The sequence below is a fragment of the Anopheles merus genome, chromosome 3R, assembly GCF_017562075.2.
Source record: "Anopheles merus strain MAF chromosome 3R, AmerM5.1, whole genome shotgun sequence".
Classification (NCBI taxonomy): domain Eukaryota; kingdom Metazoa; phylum Arthropoda; class Insecta; order Diptera; family Culicidae; genus Anopheles; species Anopheles merus.
Window position 1 is genome coordinate 18554818 of NC_054084.1, and position 23481 is coordinate 18578298.

At 42.8% G+C, this 23481-nt stretch overlaps 1 protein-coding gene across 1 annotated transcript in view; it reads right to left on the reverse strand.

Annotated features, from left to right (window-relative positions):
- Positions 1-19233, reverse strand: part of LOC121596432 — a 102598-nt gene extending 83365 nt beyond the window's left edge. Inside the window, exon 1 of the mRNA XM_041921384.1 lies at positions 18760-19233. The gene's annotated coding sequence lies outside the window, so the exon portion shown is untranslated. The remainder of the gene's footprint in view (positions 1-18759) is intronic.
- Positions 19234-23481: the final 4248 nt, after the last annotated feature.

A 23481-nucleotide genomic window follows, 5' to 3' on the forward strand; every position in this document is an offset into this window, starting at 1 on the left:
GTAGCAATAGGGTGTTCAGAATTTATTTTTTCTATATTTCAAATTTTAAATAGAAAATAGAATGTTAGAAATTTGCTTATGCCATTGCAAAAACAAAGCAATTACAAGAATTACAAGAAAAGATTACTTTTTTGTTGTTGTATTATTGGATACTCGGGACATCGTTTGTTAAATTGTCATAAGTAGATAACACATCAGTATGATATTCATGAACCCAAGATCTACACAAAATCACGCAGATTTGTTAGAAAATTGGGATCTTTACGAAATCGAAACGTAAACAAAGTTGTTCACTTGGCAACTGGCCATAGTTTCAGGATTTGTATAGCATAGTATATAAGTTGAGGTACTGGTTCTGTTCCAAGCTTCAATGAATAATGGTGTTTATTTCCAGATGTGCAAGAAATAGCCTCGGCCACTGATAGTGATTTAGAGCTGGTATGTTACCTGAATATAAAGATTAATAAAATTCAGAAGTTTTTACAAGGATTATTGATCTGGCAGTCTTGGAAATTGGGTGCTCGGATCAGTGCGCTGTAATTCTGAGTTTAATTCAGTATCACAACAATATCAATCTTCTTGTTCTAGTAGACGGAATGTACTAAATTACTCTCCTGCACTCGTTCTTGTAGTCTTGCTATTATTCATTTTGGCGAATGTCTGGCTTCATAAGCTAATTTCGGATATAGTTCAATTATTCTTTTAGTTAATTACCTTGTTCTAGTATTTATTCATAAAAACAGCTCATACATTATGCCAATAAAGCGTGAGGAATCAATAGAGTTGAATTTATAGACTTTATACTGCAAATTCTTATTTCATAACATGATTCTTATTTCATACAAATGATTTAAAAATTGTAGTAAAAAAGCATAAGCATTTGTAATGAAATGTATTGAAATTGTAATGTTATAGTGTGAAACGAAGAAACTAAGTAGAATCTGTAATGTGATTAAAAAAATATCCCCTTGACCAACACTATATTGAAAAGCAAATACTTCAACAAACTTTTACATAAATTATAAATAATCTTATAGAAGAACTATAAACACTTCGCATGTACATCAAAGAGTAATTCTAAGTTTACCAATACTTTGAATAACATTTACTAAGGCAATATAAAATAAATTGTTATGAAACATAGTAACATAAAAAGAACCATTCAAAGAACCTTCTCGTTCGACCACACGTTGACTGTTGAACCACCCTTTATGTGCAGCCAATGCGCCCCACAGTTGCACTTTTTATGCACCAGATATTCCAGATACTGTAGCAAGTATTGTGTGTTAGTGTGCTTCCCCCCCCCTCCCCCCCTGGTCTCTCTCTCTCTCTTACTCTCTATCCTTTTTATTTCAATTTAGCTCCAATCTTTGACCATGCTTTGGTTCACTCTTTGGCTTTTGTTTCATCCCATGTTGGCTTTACACTTGGACGTGGTGTTTGAACGTAACCAGCTCACTAGTAGTGGTGGTAGTTATAGTACACTAGGTGAGCATGGTGCCGGAGCTGGTAGCTGATGAAATATCGATACAACAAGCGCACAGTACCAGAACAATAATACACATAGCCACACACACACACACACACACACACACACACACACATAGAGAAATAACATGATTCGCGTTGCAGCGCAGCAAATGAATTCAAGGGCAAGCTGGGGGGGAGACCTTAGCAAAGCCAAGCCGAAAGCATAGCGCCCGCCTAGTCAGCCAGCGTGCGCCATGACCGTTCTCGGAACCATCGATGTGTGCAGGAAGTAATGAACTTTTGCTCGAGAATAAATTGTTCACCCACCCGTCTCTCTGTACCAGAGGTACGCGTTCCTGTTTCTGCGGTGTTGGGAGAAACACAGCAAAGCATACCGGGAAAATCATAGCCCAAACCGAACAACTGCAATGTTGTTGCGTTTGTGTATGAGTGTGGCGCATCTTTCACTACAGTTTTCCCGAATCTTCTTCACAGTCGGTACACTTAAGACATGGTTAGTGACTACTCCAGGTGGAATGATTTCAACATTGGTAAGGAGGGTGAATGCGGAATGTAGTGAGTGTCCTGAACCGGAAACGATGTTTCATGCTCTGTTGCCCCTTGTTGGTAGGAGCAAAACATCAGGAAAATACATGAGGATACTTCTGATCGGAATGGGCAAAACCATTCTTTGGTTGCATCGGTTAAATCTTATGACTTTGCAGTTGCATCTCGTATGTGGGGTAGTAAGAACTATCTCATACACACACACACACACAGTAGCCCAAACAAACTCAGCTGACACATCAGCTCGACCGTGGCTGAGGTGCAATGAGTTAGATTTTCTTTGCTACACACTCAAATACCACATGCATTTCGCCGCAAAATCACACGTCAGCAGACAAATTGAATTTAATATTGCAAATAAGCTGCTGCTGCTGCTGCAATGCTTTCACACTGCGTCTAACCTTCCCTCCTCATCGTTGATTAGACCCCGTGGACTGTGCAATGGTTCTCTCGCCCACGACGATGCACTCCACGACGACGACGCTAATGATGATGTTGTTAATGATGAGCCCGATGATGACGCGCCAACTCACCAACCAGCTTGCATCGTGGTGCAAGTGCAATTACGTAATGCCAACGAGCGCCCGCGCGCACGCTCACGCGGAACAAAACGGACGGACAAAACCGATGCGCTGACACGGTCCAGGCCTGCCACTCGGTGCATGCTGCAGTCCGTAGACACACGAGGCAAACCAATTGAAGAGCAATGCATTGCTTTACACCTCCTTGTAGCTTTGAGGCCGACACACGATGACGAATGGTTGCGGTAAAAGCGAGGCAGCGAGGTGCGGGGAATAAGGGCTCAAGACATACACAAAAAAAACTGGCTCACTTAGCCAAACCGGGACCGGGGAGTGCATCGAATCGCATCATCGTTCGAATTGTCATTGATTGCGCGGGGCAGCAGAAATTGCAGATCAAGATCGTGGCCCCGATTCGTCCCGTCCGTATCGCGGTATGAGATGCGGAATCCTTCCAGCGAAGGGGCCAACTAACAGCCCAAGTCCCGTTTGGGGGCATTGGTACGAAAATTATCCCCTCAAACGGCCGTACGGCCATGAGTGCCGTGTCAAATGGAGTCGAGATTTGTGCCGGTGCTTGGGACATCAGTAATTCCACTTATTTTAATATCACATCGCTCGCTGAGGCGTCCATCTCGCTCTTCCCTCGTTCTATGTCTTCAATCAGCGCATATTGCTTTGAAGAACACGACCAACCAAGAAGTTGTGCACTTCTAACCATTTCCATACAATCGAGCACTTCCAGCGAGGAGGAGGGGGAATGGTTGAGTTTTTAAAAGTCCTTTGTCCAGTTTTTTTTCGCCCCTTCCACCGCATCGCTACTCGCTGGGGGGTAGTGTGACCCATCAGTTCAGCGGGGTTTAATTTACCTGTCAAATGCAGGGGAAAATGTTCCATTTCGGAGGAAAATTGCAATTTCCCTGATCTAGGGATTTTCGGCGCTGAAGCTTCGTTTGTGGTTCGCGGTGGCTAGGGTACGCGAGTCGTTCTTTCAATGCTCTCGGTGAATGGTTCAAAAATTGTTTTAATTAAATTTTTTGTGGTCGGTTCAATGCTTCATCGAAATAAAGCCTTTTAGATGCTCATTTAAATTGGAATTAAAGAGATGTACTATTTGGCATTACATTAGATACTAGAGCATGTTCGAAATGTTTGAGTGCCAAATTGAAAATCAATCTAAAAAAAAGCCTTTGAATTGTCATGAAATCAGCAGTACAAATTGTTCCTAGAAATACTAGACTATTTAAAAGCATTTGTTTAAAGCGGAATTAATAGCTGGTTACGAAATTCTTCAAGTATGTCTGTGCCTGTAGTTGGAAAAGTATCCGGAAAGTGATCTAACCTCAACCTAAATTAAGAGTCAAGACAACAGCTAACATTGGAGCTTTTCTGAGATTTTCTGATGTCGATTATACATAACTACTTGAATCTTCTGACGTTTTTGAGGAATATTTTGTTGGTTATCTCAGGTCCTTCTAAATGATTGGTTGCTTGTTTAAGCATGCTGGTGTAATTGTTATCCTGGGAGTCGTCCAACGTCAGATTCTTCTTCTTCTTCTTTTTGGGGTAACGTCCTACGCGGACATGCCTGCCTTCAAAGGCTTTCGAGATTTTATGCAATACCACGCAGCCAGATAGTCAACCTTGGCCTTGCTGCGGGGAGACGGTCCATTCTTAGCTTGAACCCATGACGGGCATGTTATTGAGCCTTTCGACTTGACGACTGTACCACGAGACCGCCCTCAAACGATAGATTACATTGTCAAATTTAACTCTGTGTGCAGTAGAATAGATGCTGTTGGTGATATCTCTAGTATAATTGAAACTTATATTGCACTACTTCGACACTTTCGTTAAAACTTTATACATTAACTATATGATAAACTGCATGACAAAATATAATAAATCAATAAAACAGTGCCCTTGCCATCATCAAATCATATAGCCGTTGAACAGATATTCAAAATGTCACATCAAAGAAGTGGTTCTCGTTCCTTTTCCACTACTTTTACTGGCATTTTAGTTGAGTCCTCCGTTTCTTCCTACAAATATTGGACTCCATCCCCAACTGCATCAACTCACACACGGAACGGATACGGACGCGTTTCGATGTAAGCTTTCGCGCGATGCGAAAACACAATCGAAAACAATCAATCAAACACAGACCTGTTGTGGTACGGGGCCCCGTTTTGCCCACTGCACGGCCACGCGAGAAACACGGTTACGGTGTCCGTGTTACGATTTCCTTTCAGCGGCAAACGGCAGGCCCCCCATGCCTGGCTTACCCCACGTGCCAAAATTATAACGGAAAGAAAAGTAAGACAACAAACATCGCACCCCACGGTGCCCGCCTGCCGGTCCGGTGCGAGCACCTCGTTACGATGTTGCACCATCAATTCGCAACTGTGTTGCTTCCAATTGCGTTTGCGGTGAGTGGGCCAACCAACCTGACCGTGTGCGGGTGATCGATGTCCAAGTGGCCCGCACTGCACCGTACACGCTACACGCCACAGCTACGCGCGCGATGCTTCCGGAAAGGTTTAGCCGCCCTCGAGTACCCCTGTCTCAGTACCCAACAGGGATTGCAAAACAACGATCCTCGACGGAGCACATTGCCCGTGGAGTGTGATGTATGCAAACATGTTCCAGCCGCATTGTAGCTGCGCCGAATGCAAAACGTTACTTGTTGCTACTTTGCGGAAGGGCACCACACAAAAACGCCAACGAATTATGTTCACCCACACCGGGTCGTCAGCAGGATCTGGAGCCATTTTAGGTCGCGCTACGCACGCTACCCAAGACCCTCCGGTTTTGGAAGATGTGTAAAACAACGATCGCGATCTCGCAAACGTTGCGTAGCACAAAGCACAACACAACCACCGACCCAACAACCAATTTCAACAAGAATTCGTGGAGGTGTTCCATGTGAAACGACGTCTCGATGCTGCATCCAGCACGGTTTTTGCACACGCTCCGGCCACAACACAGCACACCCTCGAGAGGATGCTCTCACGCGTGGACCGCACGTTCACGGTGCGGATACGTTGCGAAACCGATTGCGATGCGCTCCAGCCGGCCAAAAGTACCTCCGTGCGGGAATTGGTCCGTCGATTGGTACGAGATCGAACACTTCCAGGTGGGCGAAAGCATACCGCGCAAAAGGGGAAGACACTCTGCTGCGCGAGGAGGGTTTAAGTGTTTTATGCAATTTTAACGATCGACACAAACGAACGATCACCAATCAAGCCGGTACCGATCATCCCCAGGTGGGCATTGATTCTCCCCGCGGATCGTTATGGTGTAAGGATGGTTGGTTATGTTTAGGTGCGGAGTGGAGTTTTCTTCTGTCAGCGTGTCTTACATGTTTATTTTCCTTGGTAGATTGATTTCAAGTTTGTTGGAATACATTTAGAAATGTAATTGGTAAACTGTTATATTATTTTTATGAGTGTATTAGGAATAATTTTAATATGTTTAAAGTGGTTTTGATTTCCATCACGCTTTTAGTTTTGTTCATAATAAGTTTTATAGTATTATCGTCTGAGATTGATTAACAATAAAAAAAAAGTTTATCGTTTATGTTTTCATTTTTGATTTTTACATTTTTTGTTATTATTCATTTTATGGTTTGTTTATTATATGCTTTGAATCATTTATACATCAAATTACCATGCGATATTTTTTTTTATTGTTGAAGTTGATGTTTTCATTTGTTTTTGTTACTATTTTTGTTCCTTGTTTTACTGAGTTTACTGTTTACTGCTTACAAACTTTATTTTTTATTATTAAAATATATGTTCTTGCTTTCCATCAACACACAACAATAATAAATAATAATAATTCTTTCTCTGAATATTTGAAACAGTTTTATCATCAACGAATTTTGGTTTTATGGCCTTGGGTTTTTTTTACCAGCCAATTCATTGTATTGGCACAAGGCTTTCATCGCTCTACCGCCAACCACCGAAACAACATCAAACTTCATGCAAATCTGTAATTATAGTTACCCATCCTTAACCTTTCCCTGTTCGGCTCATTGCAACCGGTTGCACCCAGTAATTGATCCAATTATAGAAGAACGTAGTACACGAACGCGCTCTCCTACCAACACAAACACTCTCTCTCTCTCCCCAGTACGGTGAAACATTTCCCTATCGGAAAATGGATTGCATCATAAAACCGATAAGGAAGTTTTGGGCCCAACCTAAAACGATGCAGTTCGGAATGCACTGCAGCACTGGTAGCAATCGACAGGCTACCGTACATTCCCAGCGTGACATGAAATCAACTACAATGCGCCCAACAGCGAACGATGTTACAACAAATCGCTGCCCATCAGTTCCTCGCTTTCCTTCCTTAAACGGTCCTATCATTACTGAGCCGGCGGGTACATGATTGCATACTTTCCATTCTTGAAGGGCAATTAGCAACATATTGATGGTGGGCGGGTGATTTGTTGCGTGTGAAGGAACAAGGTTTTGTTTACTAGGGATGATTTATTTTATTGGCCTTTATGCAGATGACCAATAATGGAAAGCAAGTCAAGACCAAGCGGTTAGAAAACAGTTAAATTCTTATAAGATTTGAAAACAATGTAGAATTCACATAAATCATACAAAAAAAAAAACACAAAATTTAAGAGAAACGTAAAATTAGAACATTAAATATTTTATTTCGCTGGCGAATACAATGAACACAAAAAAAGCTTCCTTCCTTGCCTTAATTTATTTTTGTAACGCAAAAAAAAAACAAAAATTAAATCTAATACAATAATGGTACACTTCAGCATGAACTCCCGCGTGTTTTGCCCTTCATCTCTCCATCTCACAACACAGTAAAGAGTCCAATTCAACTACAACAAACAATAGGCAGAAACACATCGAAACACCCTCCTCACAGCCATACCTCGGCCCGGTTGGCCCTGGTGAACACACACACACACACACACAATTGCCTCAAATTACTCAATAATTGTGCTGCTTACCGGTCAAAGACACAGCTGCACAGCTCCAGATCTAATGCCCAAACGGACAGCGATTGTCTGCGGCAAAGCGTTTGCCCGTGCTCCTCCGAAACCCCCGCTCGTGGATGGACAAACAGCCGCCCCGTTTGATGGCCAGCATTCATTGCCATCATTACCGCTTTCGGTGTATTATAATTGAAAATTCAACTCATAATTGGCATATTCGATTGCAAAACTCTCCCTGCACCCCCTTGGGGGCTCATCCAAAAAGGAGAACAATGAGCCGCTTTATGGCGTACCCCCGCCGAGAGCGCCTGTGTGTGTGCCGAGGGAAGCAAATAGGAGTCTTTTCGGAGCGCTTTCTGGACCAGCTGGAGGTCCGGCGCTGGAAAGGGATGAAAGTGTGCGATAGTGTACGCTCAGCCAGTGACCGAGCGGGTGTGCACCCGTGGCGAGAGATAACCCGTTAATACGCTAATAACACCTGCCACCTGCCGTCTTCGGTGTGGGTTAAGCGGGCATCCCAAAAGGGACCAGATCTATGGCCGCGGTACCGAGTGGGTCAGATGGAAAAGAAATATTAACCGAAAACCACACCGAACACAGACAAGTTTCGCTGGCATGACGCTGTGCGGTGGATCGATGTCCGTCAGCCACCGGACCAGTTAGATCTTGCCCGGGATCTGGCCGAGCCGAGCGAACCAACGGTTGAAATGGACACAACAAAAAACAATCGATCAGAAACGAGTTTTAACCCCCCCAGTGATGGATGCTGTACAATAAATTGCCATTTTTATGATTGCCCCATGGGGCTCGAGAGGAACGGATCCGCCAATTTTGAGTAGGTACAGTAGGTTCAACACAACAATTATCTCCCCCTAATTCTATTGCTCTTCTATTCCCCGGCTGGTCCCAAGGGGGCACTCTCTCGATTCATTGTCCAACGAGAACCGAAATGATTTTCTCGGTAATCATTATACTGTGAATGAGAGATTTGCACAAGCATCTGTCACACAGCATCTCATCGACGGCATGGCTTTTTTTTGCGCGCCTCGGTGCGCATTTGCTTCGTTTGAGTCCAAACGTGCCTGCTAATATTGCTGCCAGTCTAGTTTCTGTCGATAGATATTTTCCAGGAACTAATTCCATCCCCCCCCCCCCGTGCAACGAATCGGCATTATTTTCCACACGGTTCATAGCCGTGGAAAAAGGACCATTTGTGCGTTGCTAACGACGGTTTTACTCGGAATCATTATCGGTATGGTGACAAACAACTGTTCCCGGTGAATGCAGTGTTGATAAACGAATAAATTAATATTTACAAACGAATAAATTAATATTTACAAATATAATATGTTACAGTTTGATTGTAGTTGGTAAAAGATTGCATCAAAATTAATTCCAGATGATAAACGTATAAAATATTATCAATTGTATGAGTGCTTTCTGGAAACGAACTTGAATCATCAATTAAAAATGTTTTTTTTTATTAGTTAATTACTTCTACCGCAGTTTTGCTTGCCTCCATTTTTATGCTATTTCGTATCTCTTTTTGAGTTCTATCATTGAGTTTCTATGTTTGAGTTCTGCAGTAACAATGAGTAATATTGCCTACCACTGCACTGGAAAATATGATGAAACCGCATTCCCAGAATAACATTCTCGTTCAACGACGCTTGTTTCCGACATTTACCCGAGTTTAGCTTAGTAAATGTTAGTAGTGAACGTAACCAGCACAAACAAAACACATTCACACTTTTAGGTCTCCCCATGTTTTATGTTGGAATTAATCTTTATGGTTGGGACTTTTACGTATATTTCAGTTGAATTGAAGTGTTTTGACAACTGATGACTAATTGATTTTTTTTATCAATGAAATAAACTCTATAAACCAAGCATTTGGAGATCAGAATACATAGGCAAATGTTAGAAATTAGTGTATTGCCACATCATTATCTCAAACTGATGATGATATGCTTTTTCGTCCTTTTAAACAGAATTTATTTAAATAAAGATCTCTTAATCTAAAAGTTTGGTCAAATTCTGGAATTCTGATAAGTATGCAGTAAATATTCCACATTCAGGAACAAGATAATGAAAAATACAACGATTTTTTACGTAATATTTACTTCTTCTTCTTTGGCACAACAACCGCTGTCGGTCAAGGCCTGCCTGTACCCCCACTTTTGAAGTGAGCTTGGCTTTCAGTGACTTATTGTTACCATAGCAGGATAGTCAGTCGTACGTGTCGGGGCCCGGGAGTTGAACCCATGAAAGGCATGTTGTTACGTCGTACGAGTTGACGACTGTTCCACCAGACCGGCCCGACGTATTGATGGACGAAAAATTACAAAAAAGCCTCTTACAAAAAACCTCTTAAATTAAGGTTTGATAAATCTCCAAGATTGGTCAAAAATCCTAGTAACGCTTTCTGCGAGGAAAAAAATAACAACCATCTACTCTGCCAACAACGATCGTGTACCGGCATTTGAAAATGTAACAACACCTCGCATAATGCTCCGATGATTGCTTCAACAATCAACGCTTCATTTTCAACGCACGCACTCTCTTAAATTCTATTTCACCACTCAGCCACCACGCGTGTGTGATAAAATAAGTAAATAAAATCAATTCGAAACCGGCCCCACATATGCACGCAATATCACGCAGCACAGGTTGGCAAAAATACGAAAGAAGAAAATTCCAACCCCACAACAATCTGGCTGCATGACACCGATTGGCGGATCGATGGAATGTCGAAAACATGGGCGTTCAGGCCCGGTCTGTCGGCTGTCTGTAAAATCTGGAGCAGCTGGAAGTGCTGGGAAGGAAAAGCGGCCGCCCGATCGGCTTTCCATTGCCGAAATTGTTTCATCGTGTCAAGCAGAAATCGATCAATCGGCGGGTAAAAGTCTTCAAGCGCTCAAAAGATGCACCATTTCGAACCTCTAGCAACAACAATAAAAAAACAACGCTCCCACCCACCCCATACATGCGTTCGACACGCAATTTTGGTGAATGGGAGCGCTTGCATCGTGTGGCTGAGAATTACCGGCGAAGAGGCGAAGATGGAAACGAAAACCAAAACATAAACACACAGCCCCCGGATAGGAAAAGCCCGGTTCCCTTCGGTTTGCTTTCGCGCAGCTGCGTTTTGTGGGCTAGCGAAATTGAAAATCCAATTTCGCTGACTCTCCATTCTCGAAAATCGCTCTCGATCGAATGGCTCGAAATGCGCCACCCGCACCGTGCTAGATCGCGTACGATCTCCCCACCAAAAAAAAACATAAAACCACCACCACGGCAACGTAACGAAAATAAGGGTGAACAAAAAAAGAGCGACCACAAAGACCCTAACTCTCCAAATCGAAACACAGAATCGAGATCACGTTGCCTCTTCGCCGACCTTGGGTGCGGTGTGGGATGGGTTAGGAATTCCACATCGTACGGCCATAGCCACCTGTGCGAGCAATTTGCCATCGAAATCAGCCAAGGAAGGGATGAGGGTCAGAGAAATGGGAGCGTGGAGGGGGCAAGGTGGAAGCAAAATGCGTACAACAGCTGGGAACGCGCATTCCGGCACGCTGCCTGGCTGGACCTTTCGACGAAAATGCCGACCAAAGCCCGACCATGCAGAGTTTGTGCTAATTTACGTGAGAAGCGGAATTCGTGCAAGCTCACCGCAAGCGGTGTCGCATTCCAGACGTCGGCACAAGTGGAATGCAACCGTACGCTGGCCAATGGGGATCCCGGGTGTGTGTGTGTGTGTGTTGGCGAAAAGTATGGATGAGCATCGCTTTCCGAATGTTTCTCCCCCTTTTTTTTTTGTTGGTTTGTCTGTTACTCCACAGTTTCGATTATTTGCATATACCCTGCAAACCCGATTGCATGTTTAAGCTCTGAATGAGCCAGGAACATGGTGAAGTTAGATGCGGAATTTCGCACTACCATGTGGTTTACGCGCTCGAGCGAAAGAAAAAAAAGGCGAACTTTGGCTACAGGATACCTTGAAAAATCGTTCGAAATACGATGGCTTTGGGCATTCATTTGAGCTCAAATACCAATAGACTCCTTAAATACTTTGTGCCTATCATTAAATTAGTATTTTAACTAAAACTTTTATGTCTCGGGTCAAAGGTCAGCACGGCCAATAGCCTGGAAGCTGAGTTGCGAGTAAGGATGCTGGCTGCCAACCGGTCATTCTACCTGAGAAAGCAGGTTCGCCTCAAAGAACCTGTCGCAACCCTTGAAGCTAACACTACACGCCCCTCAGACATGAATCCAAATCTGACAAAACCGTCTTAGCCCCGTTGCTCGGAAGGAATTTGGTCCCAAGAAGGGACTCATCATTGCCCCGTATAACTGCTACAACGCTGTTATACGGATTACCAAGCTGTACGGAGATATCAACGGCCCAGCATCCTATCAAGTTCACATTCAAGAAATGGAATAACAAAAGCAGGTGACAAATTTGTCCGAAACATGTTTTTACTATTGGAGATAGCATGAAAACCGTTTTGTTTATGATTTCCAAAGAATAATTTATGTATCCAATAGATTATTTTTAGTTCTCTAGAATAACGATCTGTGTTTTCAATTAATATTGCGTTTTATTTGTAACAGTATCAGTGTCTAATCTAGTTCATTATTCTATATTTCTCAATTTAAACTCAGTACAGATTTTACGGTCTCAATTTTCTCACAAAGAATGTTGAAATATGATTGAATGTCATGCCATAGGAGATTACGTTTGTGCAGACATAAAACGCCAGCTTTCATCAAGAACAAAAACCTCTCGACAAGAAATCACACAAGCAGAAACGGTCGGAAAACAGAGGCGCACCCAAGCACCGATCGTCGCCGGGCAAGTGAAAAGCCCCCATACTACTGGTTGCTCGTGCCTAGTGCTGCCTTACTTTACAAACAGAACACTTCTCAGGGCGTCCCTGTGTTTCCGTTTCCCGCCGTTCGTTCGTCCGCACCATGTTGCTGGGTACTATCTGCTTCTAACAATAAACAACTGCCGACGAAGCCGTTCGCTACGGCTTGTGACTTATTCGTCTGTACACACTCGGTACGTTTGGATTTCCCTAGCCCCGTCAAGCACGACACTGTACAAACATGCTACCTCTAGATGATATGTGTGTTTTGTGCAGATTCCTGGAAGAATTCCAACCGTGAAGTGATATTATTTTCATACCGAATTTCGGTAGAGTTCTAGCAAAGGCCCTATTTTGTTGTGCTTCGTACAGAGGCAAGAAAGCGTATATGTTGGTACAGATTCTTAAAAATATATGTGTATGTTTTCCTGCAAAGTACAAACAGTTACGTACAGTTGTGTGCAAAAGGAATTTGCTCCTTTATGTTCCCGTATTCCTAGACAGGAATCTAAACATCAATAAAGGAAACCTACTGCATTCTTCCAGCGTCAATAAAAGAGAAATTAAATTTGATATGCTCTTGCTGCACTGTCTCTGTTTATGTTCTTTACGTTTATGGCTCCCTAACATGCAGTAATGTGTTGGACGCTTCCCCTAACTGCTGCACCATCAGGCACCGAAACGATCGTGGCCGTTGGGTGGCATCGGAAAGCAGAAAAAAGGCATGCGTCTTTGCAGATATTAATTACATCAATAACTTGCCACACAGTTGCACACTTCGTGCAAGGTACAGTGAAACATAAACACACACCGCCCCATCACAATCGAGTGCCCATTTACCGGTCATTATGATTAATACAGCGCGATAAAGAGGAAGATGGCAATCGTTGTCAATTATTTTAATATACTTGCAGCACCGTGGTGCCATTTCAACCCGACAACAGATCGTTTATGGCCACCCTCTGGCGGTCCGTGCGGGTCAGGCGGAATGATTCCATTTCGAAAGGAAACGCCTAAAAGGGACAGGCGATCGACGGGACAGCTGGTTGCAGTTGCCGAGGGTGCACCCGATCATGCAACTGTTACACACGGCGCGAGGTAGAAAATTATTACCACGACCCTGACTCCGACTGGCTATCTGGTCCGGCCACCGACCGATGCGGTGAACTTTGGCTGGTTCGCAGTTGTGCGTGCATCCCCGGGGACCGGATATTGCCTCACCGTCCGTCCATCGTTTCGCGATGCTAATGTGGTGCGCTAGTCGAACGATAAAGACCAAACTACTGAACCCTGCCTTATTTTCCGCGGTTGCACTTACCGGTCGGCCTTTGATGGACGGGATGCTCTAAGGTTGAATTGCCGCCCCGAACACCCAAGTGGTCAGCCGGATACGCCACCCCTGGATTGACCTTTTCCATTCCCCTCCCAAAATACAGCGAAAACACGAACGGAAATGGATACTCACCCATCTGGATCGACCGACGCGATCGCGATGGGTATTTGTTTTTAGCTACATCTTCTCGACGTTCCTCGTTTGCCGACAGTTCTTCGCTCTGGAGCGAGCATTTTTCACGAACAATGCCGCGGCAAAGCGAGGAATAGATAATAATTAAAGAATTGTTCTCCAGTGCGCAGAGAGCGTCTTGCGAAGAATGTGTATAATTGGTTTGGTTCGCTCGAGAAAGGCTTCACTTTTCGGGCGGTCCGCCCGAATTCTGCTGCGCATCTCCGTGAGGTAATGCTGCCACTTGATCTTAATAATCCAATTTGGAATGGTATGGTATTTATTTCATTTATACTTCCTTCTTCGGATGGACCCGCGGCATTGTTGTTTCCGGCGGTGGAGTAGTTTGCGTTTTTGACCCACCCCTTCTCCCTTCTCCTCTCTGGTCATTGCTCATTACGGGCTTATTTTGGTGCGAGGATAATAAACATTAAAAAGGGTTACATGTTTGGTCAATAAAGCAGTAACTGGTTTTGTGAAGCTGTAAGATTCGTGCAAAAACAAAATTGAGTTTAATGTTGGAATGGAAATGCTACACTACTTATATGCAACCGTTGGTTTAACGCAAACAACGTCACCAATGACGTCACAATACTTCTACAACTGGATACTAATTAGGAATGTCACGGGGATGTGCAATACAATTTGACTAAATCCTATATTGCATCACTTAATAAATATAGTGAAGAACTCATTTTAATCGAAATACATTAATACAAATGTATTCTCAACAACATGCTGCGAAGAAGATCAATGATGCACAAAATTTACAAAGAATAGATAATCGTCAAACGTCCTATTATTCAGTTTCATACATACACCTTGAATAACAAATTACTTTGGGATTGTTAGGAAGAAGCTTTCGTTGGTTGTCTTGAGCAGGAAAAACACGATTAGTAAATGAAGCAATCACTACACAACCCTCAGCACCCGAATCAATATGGTTAATAGGTACATACAGGACCAACCATCAATATGGTTTACTCATAAACGACCACATACACTATTTGACTAAACCAAAAGCTTCTACTAGATACACGTATTTGATTGTTTCGTCATTTGGATCAGTTGATACAGAGTGAAAATTGTGCAGATTAATTTGCTTATGATTATCGTTATGATTTGGAACTATATTGTGATAGCAGCCAAGTCTAACATGTTACGGCATTGGCATTTATTAATGATTGATTTTAAATCCTGAACTACAGGATTTTCTGCTTAGCTTAGGAGTGTGATGAAGAACTCGCCAACAGTTTGAACTAAGTAGTGTTCAATGTCATCCATTTGTTGATGCAATTGTGACACTGCTGTAAGTTGTAGATCGAACTGCACAGGATCGAAGACTTCACAGGATTTTGATGGAAATGAAATGGCAAATTGATGTAGATCTTATATGCAGTAAATAACAATATGTACGTTCGAAAGTAACTTGGAAACCCCTGCAATACAACTTGACTCGAGTTCTAAAGCCTTTCAGAATCGTGAAGGCAAGATGTTCTTGTACGAAATTGCTGGATACTTTTATTATTTTATTTTTCAATAGAGCTTATTAGTTAAAATGATTTTATTTGTCGATACCACTTACATTGGAATCAATAAAGATTTGGTCCATACAGACGTTGCTCCTAATATATTTTAAAAAATATCAAGATTCCAAAAAATATAACTAAACTCATGGCTTACAATTTACCAAAACCTAACTTCCGGATTATTTCAAAAGCTTTTCTTCCAACTCAAACAAAACCAAGCCATTCCAAGTGAGCTTTGCTTTCATGCTCCACAATTCGGGTGGCTTAAAGCCGTCTCGGCTCGGGATTAGCAGCAACTTGAACAGAAACAGTCAAACATTGTTGTTTATTATTGCAGAGCGGCATACCTGTCGGGTGGATGCGTGTATGCTTTGCTCTCAGTCCCGATTACGTATGAATGAATGTTTGCCACTTCATATGTACACGTGTGTGTGTCGCAGCCTTCCCGGGCTTCATATGAGTGTTGATCGCTTTTTCATCCTCTGTACACCCGCTACACATGCCAGGACACACTACACCCGATGTAGCAACCACTTCAACAGTATTTCGTTAAGCCCTGGAGGGTGTTGTTTCGCACCAGCAGCAACAGCAGCACACTTGTTTGTTTTGCGAAAACCCAATGTTTTTTGAAGATTTTTCACACACAAAAATGGACGCTTTTACAATGCTTCAGACGCTTCTTCTTGAAATGGAGGAGCTTCGTCCGTGGAAGGAGCGCACTCCTTCTTGGAAGATGTAATCTGGTGCGGCAAATGCTGGAATTCACGAATTTCTATACGACCAAGCATCGTGTAATGTAATATTTATTGTACACTACCATGAACCTCTCTAAACTAACGCAAGTTGTCAACGTACAGCTGGGAAGCACTAGCCGAAGAAAAGGACCCGATTCCATTTCTGCTCTGTTTGGGAAACCTTTCCTTTTCCGCTACCACTCCCAACGCGTACAACTCTTAAGAATTTCAAAAACTCACACACCAAGAAGCGGAAAACGCGAACCCACAGAGAGCGCGCGTGTTTAGTTACGCGAGCCTTTTTTCTTGAGCCAACGGGTAGAGCTTTTCTTTTGTGTACACTGGATCCCTTTGCTGCCGGGTAAAAGATATGGCCAATCCGGTGGGATTTAATTCGCAGCCACTCTACTCTACCGAGCGGAGTGGTTCGAATTCGACCGCCGCAGACACTGGTGCAGTGGTGGTTAAATGTCGTACGCGTGTCGTACACGCTGTTGGCCCGGTTGGGTGTCTTTGCCCTTTTGCTGGTCGCCTTATTTTAGTTCGCAGCCAATTCCGGGTATGGCAAAAACGAGCAGGCTTTTCAGCTACGGGGTGTAAGTGTTTCAAATTGTCAGATCAGCGTGCTAAATGGCTTGAAATTCACGATGCTAGTTGACGTACAGGAGAAGTTACAAATGGCATATTTGTAGCAATCGTGGAATAGTTTATTTTTTATTCCCATAACTTGGATGAAGGAATTAGGGTTCATCTCAAGAAGACATTACAGGACAGGAGCATTATATAGCAGCGAAGCTTGATAATAAGCAAATTGCAATTACAAAGAATTAAAACAAAATATATTATAAACAAAATAAACGTTTGAGAGTATACTACAAGAATGCCTAGGCATGACTTTGATGAGGCTTTAACTTTAATTTGAAAGGTACCATTGAGATTATATTAGAAGTCCTGCCTTTTGACTTGCTGTTATAGAAACCTCTACAAGCTCCTGAATGAAACTTTTGTCCTTTGATAAGGATCGTTCATCGAGTTCGTTAGGTAATAAGTCAACAAATTCTTCCCACAAATTGCCCAGAAAAGGAGAATTCCAATATAATAAGTGCATCTTTAAATCTTAGATAGCACAGCCTTATAGAGAATATATATTGCAAGCACATAATTATATGACATTCTCTATTACTGTAAGAATATGAAATTTTAGATGTTTTGGGACCATAAATTAATGATAATTATCAATGATGAATTATACTAAATTAATTAGAGTTGAAAAATACAATCTAAATTGGAATCTAACCGTGTTCGTATTAAACTTATTACCTATTTTATTGCAGACATACTTAACAAAATGAGTGTAATATCCAATAAAAATCAGTATCTTCTAGTCTTTTGCGTTTCTCAAAAGTTTGCGTAGCTCAAAATCGGCTATTTTTACCGAAATACCTCAAATGAAGGTGTAGAAATGATTAAAGATCCAAGAACAGTTAAATTTGTTTCACAGTTAACATGTTTCATAACATTTGCAACCCTGAATAAATGATAAGAGCTTAGATATTTGCCGAGCTGGCCAACTAGGTGAAGACTATTATGAGTTTGATTTATAAGCTACGAAGTTGCCACCGAACACAAACAAATGCCAAACACTTAGGACCTTTTTGGGCAAAAATCACCAACACACACATACACACACACACGAGCTCATGTGATATAATGATGAGATAAATAGCGCTTTGTTTTTAAGCACCCATCGTCTAAATGAGGCCATAAATTAAATAAACTTTCCGTGTAGGGCACTACTCCTTCCTTTAGCATAATTTATGAATAATATGAATAATTATAAAACACCCCAACCTTAGTTTCGATTACCGGTGGCAGGAAAAAGTCCAAACGGTGCGCCAAATGTCAAATCCGCACTAGCTGTACCTTGATCTTGATTTAGCCCAGCAGTCACCAAACTACAAGCGAAAGGTGCTTTGGTTTTACTGCTGCTCAGCGAACCGATACCGATAAAGTCATGGAGCATTGGCGTGGCTGACATTTCCAACTGGCGCCATTCGCCGCCGTTGTTGTTGTCCACGGAGCAGCCAAACCACTCGCTCGGGCGCTGCTCCGGAATGAAATGCGATGAAATATTCTCTGTTTACCATTTGGTTCGCGTCTGGTACGAATGGCGCTCGTTGTGTACAGTTTAGCCTTTCGCGGGAAAAAAGTTGACCGTAAACATGGGTTCTTTATTTTATACTTTTAAGTGACCCTTGCCCGCGAGAGTGTGATATTAAGCGGTTAGTTCATGGGACCGGAATTCACAAAAGCCGTCCACCGCAGCGGTCAAATGTTGCCCCAGTTCCCTCGGACTTTCTCAGTAGAGCAGCAGCAGCAGCAGCAGCAGAAACATAATAGCAAAACAAACATGCAGAAAAAAAGGTCAATACCGTTGCAAATGCCGTTGCACATTAGTGGCCAGCGCGAGTGTTTTCGCGCGATACGCAAATGCTCCGCTCGACTGGGATGGGAAACATTTGATGCACACAAATAACAAAAAAAGTCCAAAAAAAAACAGAGGTGCAATAATTTGCCACTCAACCACTTACCGGACAGGCAGAACAGTGCAAGAGAACGATGATGAAACGCAGTGCAGTGCAGTGATGCAACGGCAACACGCGGTATGCATCATCGCGGAGAGGCAGCCAAACGCACGCTGCACCAGTTTTTCGCGCACATCACACGACCTTCCGTGCGCCACAGTTCATGCCGGTCATTGAACGCCGATTGCTCGGAATGATCGGAATAAATAATTTCGGCCAAAACGAAAGACAAAACAAAAAAGTGCGCAATATGGCGCAATACGACAAGAACACTCACGAAACAACTAAACGGTGACATTCTTTAATTTACTAGCCATGTTAATGTAAAGTGTATCATCACGAACCTAAACGACGATGAGCAAACTGTCCCGAAAGCAAAAGAAGCAACAACAACAAAAAACGAAACCGTGACGATAAAAACAAACTGCCACGGTGTAAGGACGTCACGTGCCGGCAACGTGACGGGAAAGCGCAAAAGTTTCGCATCCCAAGGCCTACTGACGAGCACTTCTCTGCGGGTTACGTCTGTGGATCCCCCGGGCGACTTGGATTAACGCTGGCAGTACAATTGTCACCGATGGCCTCGGTTTCAATGACCCAAATCCCGTCCAATCATTCTCATAGACAGAGAGCGAAGTTAAAATAAGAGCGTGCGTGAGAGAAGGACGGCAAAACCGTTCGTCCTGCGGAAAATGTTGGCGCGGAAAGCGCACAGTCGTCAACGAATCGCAAAACGGCCCGAGCGTGTTGTTATTTGCGCAAGATTAAGCTTTCATCTCCGCTCCGAAGCGACCCGGATTCCGGCTCCCACTGCCACCAATCACCCCCCCCCCTCGCCCGTTTTTGGGATCCTCCGGCAGGAGATTTGTCTCCTTCGACTATCGGCTAAAAGTCAAGCGAAGATTTGGATTGGAGAGGATGTGTTTCGGTTCGTTTGGTGAACGGTTCGCTGCACCGGGCTGCTGATGGTTGATTGAAACAAATGAACTTCCATTAAACTCCCTCCCGCCAGCCAGCCGACGAGACGAGGTTTTTATTGCCAAACGGAGCGACTTATTTACGCTCGCAGGAAACACGAATACGTGGCGTTGGTTGTACTGGAGGGTACTCGAAAGACGAAAAATGGTGCTTTGGGTTGGTGAGAGAGTGGAATTTGTTTATCCAAAAATTGTCACGCAGTTGTTGAGGGTTACAGCTTGGTGTGATTTGATAAGGTATTCCAGGTGGAATATGGAGAACGCAGTACAATCAAATTTCTTCGAATTGCGAAATTATGAAAGGTGGTTATTAGGGCTTTGTTCAGCTTTGTTTCAGAATTAAATGTCAAAATTTCTAAGGCTAACTTACGTTATAGACAATATATTTATGACAAACAAGGTTATATTGCTTAAAATCTCACAAACTGAATCGATTTGCTAAAGTGTGAACTATGGTTTACGCAGAATTACCCTCTATTTTGAGCTGTTAGGTCAAATAGTTATTGAAAACTAGCTCCATGAAGTAAAACAGCTAAAAATAAATAAATATAAGCAAATGAAACGCAATTAAAATCGACAAATTTAATAAACGAATAAACGTTTAAGCATTGGTTGATAAACGACAAAGCATTCCACCATATTCAATAACGGACAGACCAAAGGACAAGGTTCCTTCGCGAAACTTACTTCGGTAGCTTACAGGGTTTTCCAAATCTCTTTCGATTATGTACACCATTAATACACCAATGAATATCTACATGTTTTTCAACAACTATCAAATGATGTATTTGCATCATAATAAAATTTCAGTTCTTACATATGATTTTCAACACACCACAAATAACTGTCTAACTCAATCTAGCTTGAGAGGTGTTGAAAATCATGCGGAAGAACTGAAACATTATTGTGATGCAAATACAACATTTGACAGATGTTGAAAAACATCTCACAATCAATGAAAAATGTTGTGAACAGTGGAAATTGACTCCGAAAACCCTGCATACTAATGAAATAGGACTATACCCCGTGTATGAATTGTGGTTACGTTATGCCTCTGTTCAATATTATGGGAGCCCTTTTAATATGAAGCTATTTAGAAGATTTTTTACCTCATATGTTGCTGCCGTGTATCAAGAACATCAGGATTTTCAAATCCCGTAAATTTTCTTTTGGCAGTCCATAAAGAAAGGTATACCAGTGCAATGCAGACAGTCAGTGGTTCCTTCCATAGTAGGTGGTGAAGACGTCTGTCATTAAAGCCGAGATAGAAGAATTACATACGATAGTTCGACACTTCTGCAACAGGTCCAGACTACGAAATTGTTCGTACTGACTACTTAACCTTAGTGTTAATATCTGTGGTAGCTTTTGACCCGAGATTGCTACTTATTCATACACTACTCTGCAAAACAAATAATTCTCTACAAACAAATAACAGCCTCATTTTAGGCACTGCGTAGGTTTCTATTTATTTATTAAATTACTATCAGTTTTACAACACCTTACCCACACATAAAAAAAAAAGATTTAATTGTAAATGAATGCAGAATGAAAAGCTCTACTACGTTCAACGCTTTTAAACGCCTGTTGCAAACGATGCTGCTACCATTTGAAGCCGTTCCAGCTGCATTTGTTTCATTGTACCAAACTGCAATCGGACAAAGTCAAACCATAATAGGCATTCAAATGCCAACCAACAGTCTCCAATTACATCTGCATCTGTGTGTGTGTGTGTGTGTGTGTGTGTGTGTGTGTGTTTGCAAATACACCTCACTGCACCGATAACGTCATTCGCCACCACGCCATGTACCTCTAGGCCCGGTCAAAGGCCACCCGATGTCCCCAATTATCATAAATATATGCATTAGGCTGTAATTGTTCCGACTGACAACTGCATCAGTAACAAGCCAACCGCCGGCCAGACGATGTCACAGACTCTTCTATGAAGAGCTTCAAAATTTCACCAAACAAAACCTTGCGCACCGTTTGCATACTGCATTTATAGTGCCCGGGGCCATTGTATCGCAGTAGTTGATGCCTCTCCATGTTGCAGAATAAATTTCGTTCCTCAAACAACGCAGAGCGTTAGCATACGTCCAGCATCATCATCATCGTCATGCTCATCATCGGCATCGTTGCTGTGGACCATAATGGCACACAACGAGTGCATGAGTGCATCACATAACAGAGCGCTTCATCGTTCTCATAACCATCCGATAGATCGTGGAATCAGAACGGGAGGATCAAAACGATGGACCATGAAAATTCACTCCTCCAAAAAAGAGGACTGCACTGTGCCCTCCATTGTCCGTTGTGTCGATAGAGAGTTGGGTAGCTTTTTGTTGCTACTGCTCCATATTCTAATACGCAACAAGCGGGTACGTTAAGCACACGCTAAAAGCATGCTTTTATCGACCCGCGTAGAGAGCTTCCGCGGGGATGAGTACAATCTGTAGTAAAATGAAGCATAAAATCGCTCCACCAGCACTGGAGCGGTGCCAGTCAGAACTTGATGCCTGCAAAAAAGGACAATGAAATTGAACGCTTATTTCCACTATGCAAAGCGAAATAAAGCCGGATTATCGACGTATTCGTATCAAATTGCCGCACCTGCGGAGCTGCATCGCCTGCACCACCATAGTGTGCCATGAGAGTGCCCACCGTGCCCTGCTAAGCTACCTCTAATTAATGAGCTTGCTCACGATTATGCTCTGCACCAAAAACCGATCTAGTTGCCCTGCTGTTTTGCTAAACCACACCGTGCACACTTTACCCACACTAAGCCACAACTCAATCCTTTCACTTTCCAACCATTTAATGCTCGCTTTATCGTAATTAGCTGCACTAGAATTTATGATTTATACAAATTTAAATAGTAAAAACGTTTCGTGCGCACGCACACGGGAAGCTGGCAGGTGGATAAGAAAAAATAATGGCTACACAATTGCTAACAAAAGAACACAGAGTTAAAAGCTGTATGATCACCGTGCTGCAGCATCCCGCCCCATTCAGAATGCATAATTAAGAGGGAAATATGGCAAGGAAAATGGATAGGGAAATGGAGAGGAGAGGAAAAAGCTCACTTAAAAAGTGACAAGAAAATGTAGGAATAAAATGGTACCATGCAAAAAGGGGATTTGCCGTACAGTGTAGCATGTTTGGCTTCAACTTTCACCTTTCTCACCTACTCGCTCGCACGCTCAAGATAGATCACCCCTGCGTGCCGTGCCCTAAAAGGGGACCTTTAGGAAGCAGGAATGAAGGCATAGCGTTGTTCAGCAGGGAACGAGAGAAAAAAAAGCATCCAACCTCGCGAGTGATTGTCTGCAAATCAACTTCTCATTAACACGTCCAACGCGAAATGCCCGCGTGCCCCGGGTGCTGAAATGCTGCAGGTTCTCCATATCAGCAAGCGCAGCGCCGCCCGTTGGCGAGGGTGGTGGCCTTTTTGCCCTGCGCGAGCGATGCGATGAAAGTAATGACACCAACCAACCCGGCAGTGGGAAATTGCAAAGGTTTAATCCATTTCCATTTAAAGTTCCGGAGAGGCAGAGAAAGGCAAAACAAAATAACCGGCAGCGTAGAAAAACACACAAACACACACGCGTTGCGAACGGGCGATAATGAATTTTCACATCGTATAGATAGAATGAGAAGCGAGTTTTCATCAGGAACGAGGGGAGAAAAAATAAAATTCAATATCAGCTGACGCACGTGTGGAGCCTAGGAAAATGAAAGGGAAAGCTACACA